The sequence below is a fragment of the Alosa sapidissima genome, chromosome 11 (assembly GCF_018492685.1).
Source record: "Alosa sapidissima isolate fAloSap1 chromosome 11, fAloSap1.pri, whole genome shotgun sequence".
Lineage (NCBI taxonomy): Eukaryota > Metazoa > Chordata > Actinopteri > Clupeiformes > Clupeidae > Alosa > Alosa sapidissima.
The window spans coordinates 38,155,753-38,170,520 of record NC_055967.1 but is presented as its reverse complement, the minus strand read 5'-3'; the positions used below and the strand labels follow the sequence as shown (position 1 = coordinate 38,170,520).

General features: G+C 42.5%; 1 long non-coding RNA gene across 1 annotated transcript; it reads right to left on the bottom strand.

Annotated features, from left to right (window-relative positions):
• Positions 1-1,166: 1,166 nt before the first annotated feature.
• Positions 1,167-8,906, bottom strand: LOC121724293. Its single transcript, XR_006035180.1, has 3 exons — positions 8,895-8,906; positions 5,450-5,459; positions 1,167-2,315 (listed from the first exon to the last, which is right to left on the bottom strand). It is a non-coding gene; the product is annotated as an uncharacterized LOC121724293 (long non-coding RNA).
• Between the last annotated feature and the right edge of the window lie 5,862 nt (positions 8,907-14,768).

Genomic DNA, 14,768 nt, shown 5'->3' with positions numbered 1-14,768 from the left:
TGGATATGGAATGTATGGCAGTACGAATGGTCCTACCTGCCAACATGTCTTTTACTGTTATTTGTATATACAGACCACCTTCATCTAATTGTAAGTTTTATGAATACTTGATAAATATTTTGAAAGAATTTGACAGAAACAAAGAACTAATTCTACTTGGCGATTTTAACATAAACTGGATGGAGAAATCAAAAAGAAAAAAACTCAAAGATATTACAAACCAATTTGATTTAACCCAATTAGTCCAAGGCCCCACTAGAATCACTTCATCGTCCCAAACACAGATTGATCTAATATTTAGTAATAAGGCAGAGAGAATAACTAAAACTTTTAATTTTCTGACTGGGCTATCAGATCACAATTTGACACTGATTTCTAGGAAACTAACTAAGCAAAGGTTTAAGTATCAACAGGAAAGTAAAAAGGTCTTTAACGTCCAGAGTTTTACAAAAGATAGAAGTGCCCGATATATGATTTCATCAGTGCGAGGCGTATGCAAATAATAACAAAGAAATGGAACAGTGGGTGTGTGGGTAGAAGGCGTGAGATGAGATGAGGATGGGGAAAAAGTGAGAGGGGGGGGGGGATGAAGATTCACCTCCAGCTATCTGATGCATGTTTTAATGGAAATGTTCACGGCCGCCTTATAAAAAAACACAAACGAGAGAGACACGTTCAAGTCGTACCTACGCCGGTGCAGCGACCTGGCTCTTAATAGTCTGTGGAGATGCCTCTCGCTAATAATGAATCCCTCCAATGCCAGGCTTTTCAAAATGTCTTTGTATTTCATTCCCAGCCTAAAATAGCACTCTACCATATCCCTGTCCATTGTGTGACAGCGACTGTTCCTGTTTGAGGAGTTGCGCTTGATTTGCTCATCCAGCTGTCCAGTGCACAGCCTATAGGCCTACCTATTTCGTGGCCACAAATTACTATTTCGTGGGAACGAATTAATATTTCATGGCCACAAATTACCTATTTCGTGGCCACAAATTACCTATTTCATGGGAACGAATTAATATTTTGTGGCCACAAATTAGTACTTTGTGGGAACGAATTGCTATTTTGTGGCCACAACTTATTATTTTGTGGGAACGAATTGCTATTTCGTGGCCACAACTTATTATTTTTTTTCCCCATGACATATCCGGGGCTCCGTAGATTTGCCCAGATGTCAATATCCAAATGTATGCGGACGATACAGTAATCTATACACATGCCAAAAATAGAGAACAGGCTGCTTTAAAACTTACTGCAGTCCTAAATAAAGTGTCAGATTGGCTAACTAGTAGCTGTCTGACTCTCAATGTAAGTAAAACTGTTGCTATGTATTTCTTTAAAAAGGGAAATGCACAGCAACAACCTGACATCTTGGTCAAAGGAGAGGTGATCAAAATTGTTGACCACTTTAAATACCTGGGCATAATCATTGATTCCAATTTAAATTTCAGAAAGCATATTAAGAAGATATCTAGAAATGTTAGAGCGAGTTTGATTACTTTTAGACATATTAGACATCAATTACCCTTACATGCTGCTAAACTGTTTATGCACTCAATGATTTTCTGCCATTTGTCTTATTGTGCTACAAGCTGGTCCCAGGCAGGTGTGACCACTCTGAAACCCTTGTACTCTCTATACAAACAGGCTGTGAAAGTGCTTGATAAAAAAACAAGAAATTATCACCACTGTACTATTATAAAAAAAACATAGCTGTTAACATTTGACAGTTTTATTTGGTTCTCTGACATGTGCCTGATGTACAAATTGACCCATGATCTTGCACCACCACCACTTAAGCAATGTGTGTCATTCTGTAGAGACGATGTTAGGGCATCTAGGGCTGCAATGAGAGGAGACTGTTACACTACATTCTGTAGAGACGATGTTAGGGTATCTAGGGCTGCAATGAGAGGAGACTGTTACACTACATTCTGTAGAGGCAATGTTAGGGTATCTAGGGCTGCAATGAGAGGAGACTGTTACACTACATTCTGTAGAGGCAATGTTAGGGTATCTAGGGCTGCAATGAGAGGAGACTGTTACACTACATTCTGTAGAGGCAATGTTAGGGTATCTAGGGCTGCAATGAGAGGAGACTGTTACACTACATTCTGTAGAGACAATGTTAGGGTATCTAGGGCTGCAATGAGAGGAGACTGTTACACTACATTCTGTAGAGACAATGTTAGGGTATCTAGGGCTGCAATGAGAGGAGACTGTTACACTACATTCAAAAAGACCACTTTTGGCCAATCAGCATTTTCATATCAAGCAATTAGAAAATGGAACTCAATTCCACTCCATATCAGAGACTCTTTAAGTTAAGTAGTTTTTCTTCTATTTGTAATGTTTATCTTGTTGTCTTTTCATGTCTGTGTTTGTTTATGTTTTTACTGTGCTTGAACATCCTGCCCAGGGACTACAGGTGCAAATTAGCTATTTAGCTAACCCTGGTATTGTCACGACACCACCAGGTTCTCCACCAGTCTCTCCTCCTCGTCACTCTGCTCCAACGATCTCCCAATCTAATTCCCCTGTCTACTGATTACCCAATCATCCAATCTCCCGTTTGCCACTCCCCAGCATCTGTAGCCAATCTCCTACTGCCTATATAAACCCCTGTCACTCTGCGCTCTCTGTCTGGCCTCTTCAACGGAGACACTTACTCCAGCGCACGGACTGCTCCTCGTTTCCAAGCCCAGCTCCTCGTTTCTGGAATTTCCTGCTACGTCCCAGGTTGTAGAACTTGTTGGACATTTTCTATTGGACTTTTTCTGTTGGCCGATATCCTCTTGCAAGATTGGAGCCTTTATGTAGGACTGCCTTGTTTGTCAAGTCAAGTTCTTCTGAGCGTTAACTTCACTTCAAGACCTTGTTTAAATTTTCCTGCCTTGGTTGCTGTTTTCAAATTAAAACGACTTGATTGAGCCTAACCTTGTTTCCTGAGTCTGTGCGCCCTGACAGGTATAGAAGCTATTCTATGCATGGTCCCTGTCAAAGAAAACTAATAAACTAAACTAAAAACACATAGGCACACACTCTCCAGACTCATGCATAACATGTTCCCAAACCCTTTACACACACTATCCAGACGCATGCATAACATGTTCCCAAACCCTTTACACACACATATACAGTGGGCATCGCTTTCAAATGACCACTTCATTCGCGCATTACGCGGCGTGAAGCTTTAGTACCACTTTCAGCCACTGTGCGTCGCTCTACCACTGTACATCGCTCTGCCTGCGGTCCCTTCTGAAAAAGCAGGATCTACCATTAAACATAATTGTTGCCAAGAGTAATCCCAGCCTACGAATTCAATAACAAAATAAATCATGCATAATTAAACATTACCTCGATTTAGGCTACTTGGGTATGGCTTAAGGCTTGACTACACGGTGGTAACGAAAATCGAAATCGAAATTTGCTGTCTACATTATTGTCAGTGTTGGGGTTAACGCAACTACGCAAATCAAAACAGTGGTGTGATAATTGAGCCAGTAGAGAAATAACTGTTCAGAATTAATCTGTAGCCTTGGGTAGGCTTCTGCAGAAAACAATGTTGTTGCCGATTTAATACTATCTGGCGACGTTTTTAACAGGCTACGCAATAGAGGCTTAGACAACTATGACCCACGTTTTGGTTTCGTAAATTAATTTGCCCTACTTCTTGACTGCAATGTAGTCAATTGACTGCTTGACATGTCATTTTTATTTTTCTGTACAGTAAACAAATACATCTGCTTTATGCCGCAGAATTACATTCATATTTGGAACTTACATAGTCCAATGCAATGCGTTAGTGTTTCCCAAACCCATAGTAGCAACGAACGTTCGCAACCACTATCGTAAAGTTGTGTAGTTACAACTACACCTCTCGACCTGTGGTAGAATGCTAGAAGCATAGTTCCAGGGATCTTCATGTTAAAGACGTCACTGACGCCAGTTATTTGTTTGCAAATTAATAATTATAAATATATTTAGGTTTCTAATTGATATTTACACTTCTAACCACCATACATCCATATTTTAAAATGCCCAAGGCAGAAAATACATAAATTAAAAGTAAATTTGCAGCCATGTGCACGTAAGTAAAAGTCACACACTTGCAGATAATAATAAGGTGGTGCGCACTTTTTGACGAGTCAGTTGAGAATATGTAGCCTTTGATTTTCATGGGGGGGGGGTCCTTTTTAGTTTACGCAAACCAAGCCAAGAAGGCTGATTCTGATTTTGATAATATGATCTGCACAAAAGAAACTTAAGTAAACAACGATGTCAATATTGTGGCTGGTTACCAGCAAACAATGTTTAATGAGTGGAAGAACAAAATGCTGAATGAAGCCCAAATTTATGAAGGCATATCTGGCAACTTGTTATTTTTTGAAGACGTAAATGGTTGGGCTATAGGCCTAGTTTGCAAGAAGGAGACATAAAGCGTGAGCATGCCACACTATCCACAGCTGTGGTAGCGGGGGTAGGAGGATTACTGTTAGCGCAGGATTTATATAAAATTCTTCAACAGAAGGCCTGCCTCGAATGCAGGCTTGTGGTTTGCGCAGCCTACAGTAAGTAGGTCTAGTGAGTTAGGAGTCCTCTAGACTTCTTTTCAGCTATCTCAGAGGTGGAAAGTTGCGTTCGTTGGGGGCAGGGCCGGGTTAACAATTCATAGACCCTTGGGAACAAATGTCTGATGCCCCCTCCTGCCCCCCAGCCAACGTGAATCGGGCGGTCAGTTAATAGGCCTATCGTGAAGATTTGTATTACCATTTAAGGCACGAGCGCATCTGTGAGGCCAAGCCTCACCAAGTAGCCTGTTTGTTTACAACTAACATTACATTTAATTAAACTGCTTATAGGCTATGCCGAAATAGTTTCAACATTTTGAATATCAGTGTCAGGTGAATTAGGAAATGCCTTATGGCTGAAAGCTGCTTGGGATCCCTCTTGTCAAGCAATAACCATACAAAAAGTTAAAAACAGATGACATGATGCGCATCACTGACATAATGCGCAAATAATATAGCCTAGATATTCCAATATATTCGAATACATGTGTTTATTTTAGAGGGGATATTCGAACATCATTTTTGAGCAATTTTGACAGCCCTAGTCCACTGTAGGCTACGCCAATCGTCTATTAACACCTTCCACTAACCCCGGGGAGTGGGGGTCGCTATAATGCGTGTGAAATAGCACCATTAAGTAGCCTATGCGAAATAGCCTTAAAATCGTTCCGGTGTTGTGTGTCTTCTGGTTTCTCCACCTACTGGTTTCCTTGCGCGTGCATGCGCTGCAGCAGTTGTCAGACATTCACAAACAAGTTGTTTTAGGCGGGTTGAAGTCGCTTTTCAAGATTTTTTTACAGCCACTTGGACAAAAGACATGTAAAAAATATATGTTTTGAAAACTAGCATTAAACTGGATTCGATCCCGCAAAAGCAACACACGCGTGACTCTCTCCATCCTGATTCCTTACTCTTTGAGCCAACTAATATGTTACGCGAATCAATTAACTATTGTAGGCTACCATTAATTAATAATGTAGGCAACACCCAGGTAACATGTTGTCCAGGCTATCTGAAACAAGGGGTTGCCTCTCATCTACAACAACTGGTTACGTTGGGCTGCTACAGTCGTCAGTGCACTGTGCACAGTAGGCCTATGCTACTCTCGTTGATCAACTAAAAATAAAAGATGTATTTGGTGATGACGTTATTGTAGGCCTAGTAGACCTAAATTCTGAGAAATTAAATGGTACGAGAAACGATCTACATAGCGTACCAGACCGCGATGTCTTCAAGGGTTGAATGAAGGGAGTTTGCAAAAATTAGTGTATTTTTCAAGTCAATAAACATTCTTAATTTTCGAATGTCTTTGTCAGGGAACATCTGACTTTTAAAAACCATATGCCTGGTAGTCGCTCAGACAAGGAGTTATAAGATGAAGGCAATACCATTTGTGTCACCTAATGCAGTTCAGTGAATTAGCAAGATACCATCAGAAGGCAACAATCATAAAGCACCTGTGCGCGCGCACGCTCTCTCCCCTGCGCATAAAGCTGTCTGCGTGTTGTAGGCAAGATTTGCGTAAGTTCTTTCTATCTGCTTACTTTTGTGAGTTGCGACCACCTAGGCTATGTTATAGACGTTCTATGAGGTACCAGTGTTTAGCTGTGTCACAAAACGATAAACTTTGTCAGATTACTTTTAAAATGATATTCAGGGCTATATACATTTTAAACATTCGGGGCTGAAGACCCGAGAAAGCCTTGCGTTAATTCTTCAGGTGGGAAGTGTCAGGAATTTTCATACGAGAGACGCTCTCATTGGTGGTTAGTATATGGAGTAGGGAAATGACAGCAACATATCCAATCACATTATGAGATGCTGAATTTAACATAAACTGCGATGTTTGATTTTAAATTAATGTAAATTTAGCCGGGACTGTAAGCTGGCACACGTGGGCGCTCGATGTTTTCAGTGGGTGCCCGAGAGACGGAGCATCCACGGTATCGGCGCCTATGACAAGCGTATCTCGCGGTTGCATCCATTACAAACAAACATGCAATGTGAACGTCTGGGATTGGGAAGAGCACTAAATGCTCTACTGAATAAGCACAAAGTCAAACCTTTAAATGAAAAACACTCTTTAATAATCAAAAAAATAAACCGCTAATGAAGTAAACTTGTGACCATCAAAAATCGTGTATCGCCTGTAACTCCGTGATAACAGGACGTAACAGGAAGGCATTTGGCTGAGCAACGGAGGTTAATATGCTCTATATTTTGTCCAAATGATGTCTGTCTATCATCGTTGCACTCGGAGAAAACCAGAATGTTTAATTTGTCCTGCGTTTCTTCTGCGGCTGCAAACGGGATTCACTCGCAGTTAACCAAATATTTCTTTATTAGGGCAGGGCAGGCATATTTCTGGCTATTAAATTATTTCTAAACCAGTCTGCTAAAGTCTGTAGTGAAGTCTGTGTAGGGTTTTCCAGGCTCCATTTCTTTTTACGAGACACCCTGCTCACTTGAGCCATCTACCGGTTGTTTGGGTTGTTGCAGCGTCACACTGAGAAAATACAAATTAAAGTCGCGTGATACCGCGTGATCCCACGCGCGGACCGCGAGTGAAGCTGGCCAAGTCGAAGCACTGCCCACTGTAGGCTCACACTCTCCAGACTCATGCATAACATGTTCCCAAACCCTTTACACACACTATCCAGACGCATGCATAACATGTTCCCAAACCCTTTACACAAACTATCCAGACTCATGCATAACATGTTCCCAAACCCTTTACACACACACATAGGCACACACTCTCCAGACTCATGCATAACATGTTCCCAAACCCTTTACACACACACATAGGCACACACTCTCCAGACGCATGCATAACATGTTCCCAAACCCTTTACACACACACACATAGGCACACACTATCCAGACTCATGCATAACATGTTCCCAAACCCTTTACACACACACACATAGGCACACACTCTCCAGACTCATGCATAACATGTTCCCAAACCCTTTACACACACTATCCAGACGCATGCATAACATGTTCCCAAACCCTTTACACACACATATAGGCACACACTATCCAGACTCATGCATAACATGTTCCCAAACCCCTTACACACACACATAGGCACACACTATCCAGACTCATGCATAACATGTTCCCAAACCCTTTACACACACACACATAGGCACACACTCTCCAGACTCATGCATAACATGTTCCCAAACCCTTTACACACACTATCCAGACGCATGCATAACATGTTCCCAAACCCTTTACACACACATATAGGCACACACTATCCAGACTCATGCATAACATGTTCCCAAACCCCTTACACACACACATAGGCACACACTATCCAGACTCATGCATAACATGTTCCCAAACCCTTTACACACACACATAGGCACACACTATCCAGACTCATGCATAACATGTTCCCAAACCCCTTACACACACACATAGGCACACACTATCCAGACTCATGCATAACATGTTCCCAAACCCTTTACACACACACATAGGCACACACTATCCAGACTCATGCATAACATGTTCCCAAACGCTTTACATATTAATACTTTGTGTTTGTCAACTGTCTTGTCCAGTCCTGTCCTGTCCCACTTCCCTCTGGTGTCTGTTTGTCACCTTGTCATGTTTGATGTGTTATGTGTTACACTACACATGGTGCTATAATCTCTCTCAACTCCCATATGTATCCAGGCTCACACTAAAACTGGGTGAATGGTTACGGTAGGACACTATATTAATCCAAGTCTAAATGAAACACATTGTTTATACTATGTACAGTATATATATATAACATATTGCTTTATTAAAAATAAAGTTGGGGGGGGGGGATGTGTGGCGGGCCTGTCCCACCTTCACTTAAAAGGTGAATAATGTATTACCTTACAATTACTAAAGAAACAATGTTTTCACTACACGTAATGCAAAGAACTTCTCAAGAAAATAAACTAAATTCTCAAAACAAGCATGGATTTGGCAACAGCCTCCTGAGATAATGGATTAGATGAGGCCAATGTTATATGCGCAATATCAAGCAGGATCACTAAGTGGACTGACGTCTTCTCTCGCCATACAGGAGTTATTGCATAATAGTCCTAAGCATGGACTCCAGGGAATGTGTTGATTCTCCCAGTGCTCCGGTGTTTACCTTTCCTTTTGGCCCGCTAAACGCATTACGACATGCTGGCCTTGTCTCTCTCCTGCGGAATGACTTTGTGCCCGCACCACATATGCATGTTGTGAAGTTGGGGGAGTGAAGAAGCCTGGGGGTTGTGTAATCTGCTATAATAAGATGGATGTTCACACATGCGTGTTCTCCTTCACACTCCAGTCACAAACAGGTCAGGGATTAAGGATGATGATGGTTATCGGATCGCGTCGGAGAGGACAAGGCACAGACACAGGTCCAGGCAAGCACACCTAACCCCCTCCTCACTTGCTCCTCTACATGTTCTCAATGCGTGTGATTACATAAGGGTGTTCCAGGCCATTACAAAGCATTCTTACCCGTTGAATCGCATGTGTGAAAAACATTATAAAATCTTAAAATAAACCGCCTTTTCAAGATGACACCGCTGACACGCACATAAAACAGGAGGCTCAGAACGGCAGACGGAGAGGCGTGGAGGCTGCCCAGGTGAACAGCCACAGGCCATGTCACCATGGAGATATCCAAGCAGCAGGAGTGATGACAGGGTTATGCTGTTCTGGTCAAGGAAAATACATGTACACACGAACACAAACAGACTGTGCTTAGCTACAACCCTCTCCTCATGTACCATACTCCTACCACATGTAAGACTTCGCTACTCAAACCACTCAAACCAAAAAAGGTTTCAGAAGAACACATCAAATGACCTTCAGAGCTTTTAACTGTTCTTCCCTGTTGCATTTGGATTTCCCCTGGGGATCAATAAAGTATCTATCTATCTATCTATCTCATTTGGATATCATATTTGATTGATGTGTTCTTCAGAGAGCTTTTTGTGTTTTTTTGTGTTTTTGTTTTGTTTAGCAACTCTTTTTCGCATATGAAAGAAACGTCTCGCCTCAGGTTTCCATAACGTAATCAGACTCAGAACTGGCAGTGCAGTGATGGGGAAGCTAGTGGTAGTTGGTAGTTTCAGACTTTCCAATTAATGTCGGATATGACATGATTAGTCAGTGTAGATGAAGTAGCCCTACAATCCAGGCTTTTGACTCACTGTACGCCATCGTTAGCTACAATCAGGGTATTATCCATTCCCTATGCGCAGTTAGTGTTAGCTACAATCAGGGCATTATCCATTCCCTATGCGCAGTTAGTGTTAGCTAGCCTGGCTAGCGCCACCACTTCTCAGAGACGTGGTCTGGGAACCAAATGTTAATTTTCTCGTATTTGAAAAAAATGCCCAGATCCGTTTATTGGGTGCCACGGATGTCTATCAAATGCGTCTGTGCATAGCTCATCATTGTCTTGCTTTCCCCCTTGTTCTGTGATTGGTCCCCTATCTCAGGCGAAAATTTGCTCCATGGTCTCCAGGCTGCCTTAGCAGCGTGAATCAAATCGCGCGCAAGGCAGCATGGGAACACCCAGGCTAAGTGTTAGCTACAATAAGGGCATAATCCATTTCCTATGCACAGTTAGTAATAGTAGTAGGTGGCCAAGAGGGGGGCTGTTTGCCAACACTTAGGGACACTAAGTAGAGACACTTAGGGACACTTTCAGTAGTTTGCCAACTTCCTCAACCCCAAATGAGGGACACTTTCAGTGACCCCCCGTCCCTCCTGCCCCCCAGAAAACAATATTAAAAATATTTAAAAAAAATAATAATGACAAAGTAATTTTGTTTTAAAATATACATTTCTTAAGAAATACTATCAATTTGACATTGTTCATTCAACTCATTTATAAATGATGTAGGCCTACTGTCACTTTAAGAGCATTGTCTACACTGTATTCTTCATATTTTGCTAGCTCCATTCAAATATAGCCTATGGATAGTCCACAAACTCTAACATTGTTTGTGCCACATTTATAGCACAATATTAACAATGATAAGCATACTATTAAGTTGGTATAAACAACCTTCATTCCTTTGGAAATACAAGCATGTAATGACATGATGCTAATGTAACCTGCGTTGTGTTGAACCTGCGCGATTCAGCCCTGCACACGCCCGGACTCGAACCCGCGAACAGCAGCACCTCGGATCAGGGGCGAGCGCGCTAACAATTGAGCCAATAGCCCAGGCTACTGGCTCGCATGCCAGCAGCACTCTTGAGGCGTCGGGGAGTGAGGTTTACCAATGTCCCACAATCACAGCTAAGCTAGCTGGCATCCATTACACTAACTAGATATTTTCTGTTTGCAATTAAAAGTGAATTATGAACCTGGTAGCCACCTAGCTATCTGAGGGGAATATGATTCAATTGGCATATCATGTGCTTTATGTAAATGCTTAGTTTAAGGGAAACAAATAATTGAAGACTTCAAAACTCACCAATTCCATTACACAAAGGCAAAGACCACTCTTCATATTCTATCACAGTCCAAATCACTGTACAGACTGAGACTAATGTACAGGAGGCTAATGTACAGACTGAGGCTAATGTACAGGACACTAATGTACAGAAGACTAGTGTACAGGAGGCTAATGTACAGGAGGCTAATGTACAGGAGGCTTGGGGCACAGACTTGAGACCCATGAACATGAACGTTTTATGCTATTAAATAGGGGAAAACGCAAGCTATCAAGATATGTATACACAACAAATTAGAGAAAAGTACAATTCCTCTCAACGCAGCAGTTGTGTCTTGAACAGGAGAGGAAAACATGACTGAAGAAAATGGCTACTTTCACAATATTTTACCCGTTGGCAGAGTATGTACACAGTGGATTTCACACACATTAACCAAGATGTGCAGTGACCCATGATTAAAGTGGAAAAAAAGGCAGCTAGCAAACTTACATAACTCCTGACCTGTCAGCACACCAGTCAAACTCTGACCAATTAGGCCTGTCAGGTCAGGGGTCATGTGGAGGGCAGTGCTCTGTTACGGCACAGGCCAACACCTCTAAGGCCAAACAAACCAGCACCTTTCAGTAACCCCAGATGCTGAGCCTGCCGGAATGCAAGGTGCCAAGTGTGCCATCATTAGCCTCTGGCCTGTATGTTAGTGTGTGCACATGAGGGACAAATAATGTCTGATTGCAGTTAATGTTGTTCCCCCAGCTGTTTTCTCAGATTTGAACAATATGACTCATTATCAGAAAATCTCACAGACCCCCCCCCAGTCAAGAAAAAAATTGGCCTCTTCCAAAGGACTTTCCAACAACTCCAATTCTTGCATGTGCTTGATGTAGCGCAAATGTGGTGACAACAAAATGGTTGTGTGTTGATGTGCGTGATATGTCACATCCCACAGCTGTAGCTCATCATGCAAGGGGTGCTGGGGCAGCTGGCACGGGACCCTGTCAATGACAGCTGTTTCACAAAAAAACTAACGCAGTAAATAACAGTAAGTCGTGCAAGCTACCGTTTATCCCAGGCCAATGTCAACTCATACCATGGGGTGACTGGGTTCTTCCTTCCACAGCCATGTCAGACATGCGTGGCGGAGCACAGAGGGATATGGTTGCCAGTCTCTGTGGGTCGTCATTTTGAGATAGAAGCCACACCGCAGGGCTATTTATAGAACTCTCTCTCCGCGACCACAGCCATGCCCGGCCTGCGCCCCAGACCCCGAGCCTGACTGGAGCGACTGCCCCAGACACACACATCTCCCCACACACACACATCTCCCCAGACACACACATCTCCCACACCCCGCAATTGCAGAAGCCGGCAAGCCAGCTTCTGTCAGAGGCATCTGTCAAGTGTCCCCAGGGAGCGAGTCTGGGCAATTGGGTTTGACTGCTGGAGGTCTGGCCACTGGGGTGAGGTGACCCCCCCCCCCATTTCTCTCTCCATCAGGGCACAGTTGGGGCTGAACTATGTTGCAGCCATAAGACCATAGATAGATAGATATATATATATATATTACACAACAGTGTAAGTTGAATCTAATCTAATCTAATCAGACAGTGCAAGTTGAGGGCTGAAATGATGAGTGATTGAAAGAGGATTCAGGACACACATATTTACACACACACTCATTTGGGCCATCACTGATGGCCACTACTCTGGCCTTCCTCATCTTACGCAACTACTCTGCCTCACCGAAGCTCACTCAGCAAGGGTCAAGCCGCTGGGAGTTTTGTCCCACATCAAAACATTACAATAAACTGCCACAGTCTGTTTATTCCTCCAGATGTTTCTCCTCTCATCCCCCCCATTAGCTGGCCGTCAGCAGGGCATGGGCTGGCATCCTGGCATGGCCATCAGCAGGGCATGGGCTGGCATCCTGGCATGGCCGTCAGCAGGGCATGGGCTGGCATCCTGGCATGGCCATCAGCAGGGCATGGGCTGGCATCCTGGCATGGCAGACAAGTACGTTGGTGCACGGCCGAAAGGGTGCTCTATAAGCATGCTCAGTGGCAACGGCAACCACGGCTAAAGTCTGCCAGCTTCTCGGCGGCGGCCATGACAGCCCTTGACAGTGTATCGTTTGTCAGACAGCGAGAGTAATCATTACGACGCTTAAAATAGAATAATTAGAGGCGGGCGCTCACCACCTCAGCCGCTCCGTCGGCCCTCCTCGCGACGCTCACCAATAGCACATTCCATTGACCGGGTGGGTCTGGACTTTTATGCAACTTCTCCGCTGCTTTTAAAACTTGTTTGTTTGTGCTTGTTTGTCATTTAATTTGAGGGAAACAAGGAACAGGATATGATCTTCTTACCCCGACTTTAACTTTTTTACTGTCAGTGCAGTTGTAATCGTCAATGAGAATGAACCACTTCTTTCCCCCTGGTTTATTGAAGGGATAAATAAAAAAATTCATCCCTAAAATAATAATTTTCTTGGCCTACGGTTGCCAGAGTTGGTATGATACAGACAGGAATTGCATTGAAACTCAAGCATCCTTTCAAACTCAACATACTGAACATGGGGATGTGAAACATCAGGAAGACATTAATTGAGCTCATTATGTTGACATTTCACAGATCACAAAGATGGTAGGCCTGGTCATGCTCCAAGTGCACAAGAAGGAACAGAGAAATTAAGAGCTACAAATCCACTATATATGAGATACACAGTTTTTTGCTCCACCAACAGGTAAATTATCAAATTATTAATAATACTATAAGAATTTATTTTCCTGCCATATACAACACAAAACCACTTTTTGTAACTAGTAATTTCCTTTACAATCAGTACTGAACACACATCAAAGATGGGAAACTAGGACAAAGTCACACAACATAATACAGTGCCATGACTTACAGCCTACTAAACATATCAGTTATGTTTCCTCTTTATTTTGTCAGAGGACTGGCACACTCTACCAAACAAGTTTACTTATGGGAAAACAAGAAAGACATCCAAGAACAGCTTAAACTTAAAGACTACTTCACTAAACATTACACAGAGTATAAGTAAACCACACATGAGAACAGTTTGAGGTCCACAACGTAGACAACTGTATTGAGTATGCTTTGATACATTGCAACAGCCTGAATTCCTGTGTCCAAAGTCTGGATCATGTAAAATTTGGCATGTAAGTATTTTCCTCAGTTGAACTAGTTCTTGCCAAATAATGTCCTGCATGCATGCATGGAGCCAACGCTCCCAAAGGTTCATCCTACAGTACCTACACTGACTGCTGAACAGGGGCGTCATGCAAGCCAAAATTCAGAGGGGGCACAATCAGGGAGGGACAGAAATACCTTAACAGAGCAAACAACAACCCTCATCTATCTGAGGACTAAGCTAAAGTATCTATTTTGTAAGTTAATGTAAAACACATAGGTTGGTGAAAGAACTGTAAGCTCAAATTCAGCTCATTAAAGTGTAAGCTTATTAAAGCATGTTTAGACACAAACATTACACTTAGGCGTACTACACATGATTTTAAAAACAGTACCATTGCAGTTGTTATGATTTGATTGATATGTGACCTAAGAACAATCTTACATGAAAAAAGTTGCTGAGGTCTGACTTTGTGGCGCTCAGAAATTAAATTAGTTTAATCTTAATTCATGTGATGAAGGACTTTAAACAAAGTTTGACAGGTTTCAGTGCTGAGTAAGATTAACACTAAATATTTGAAT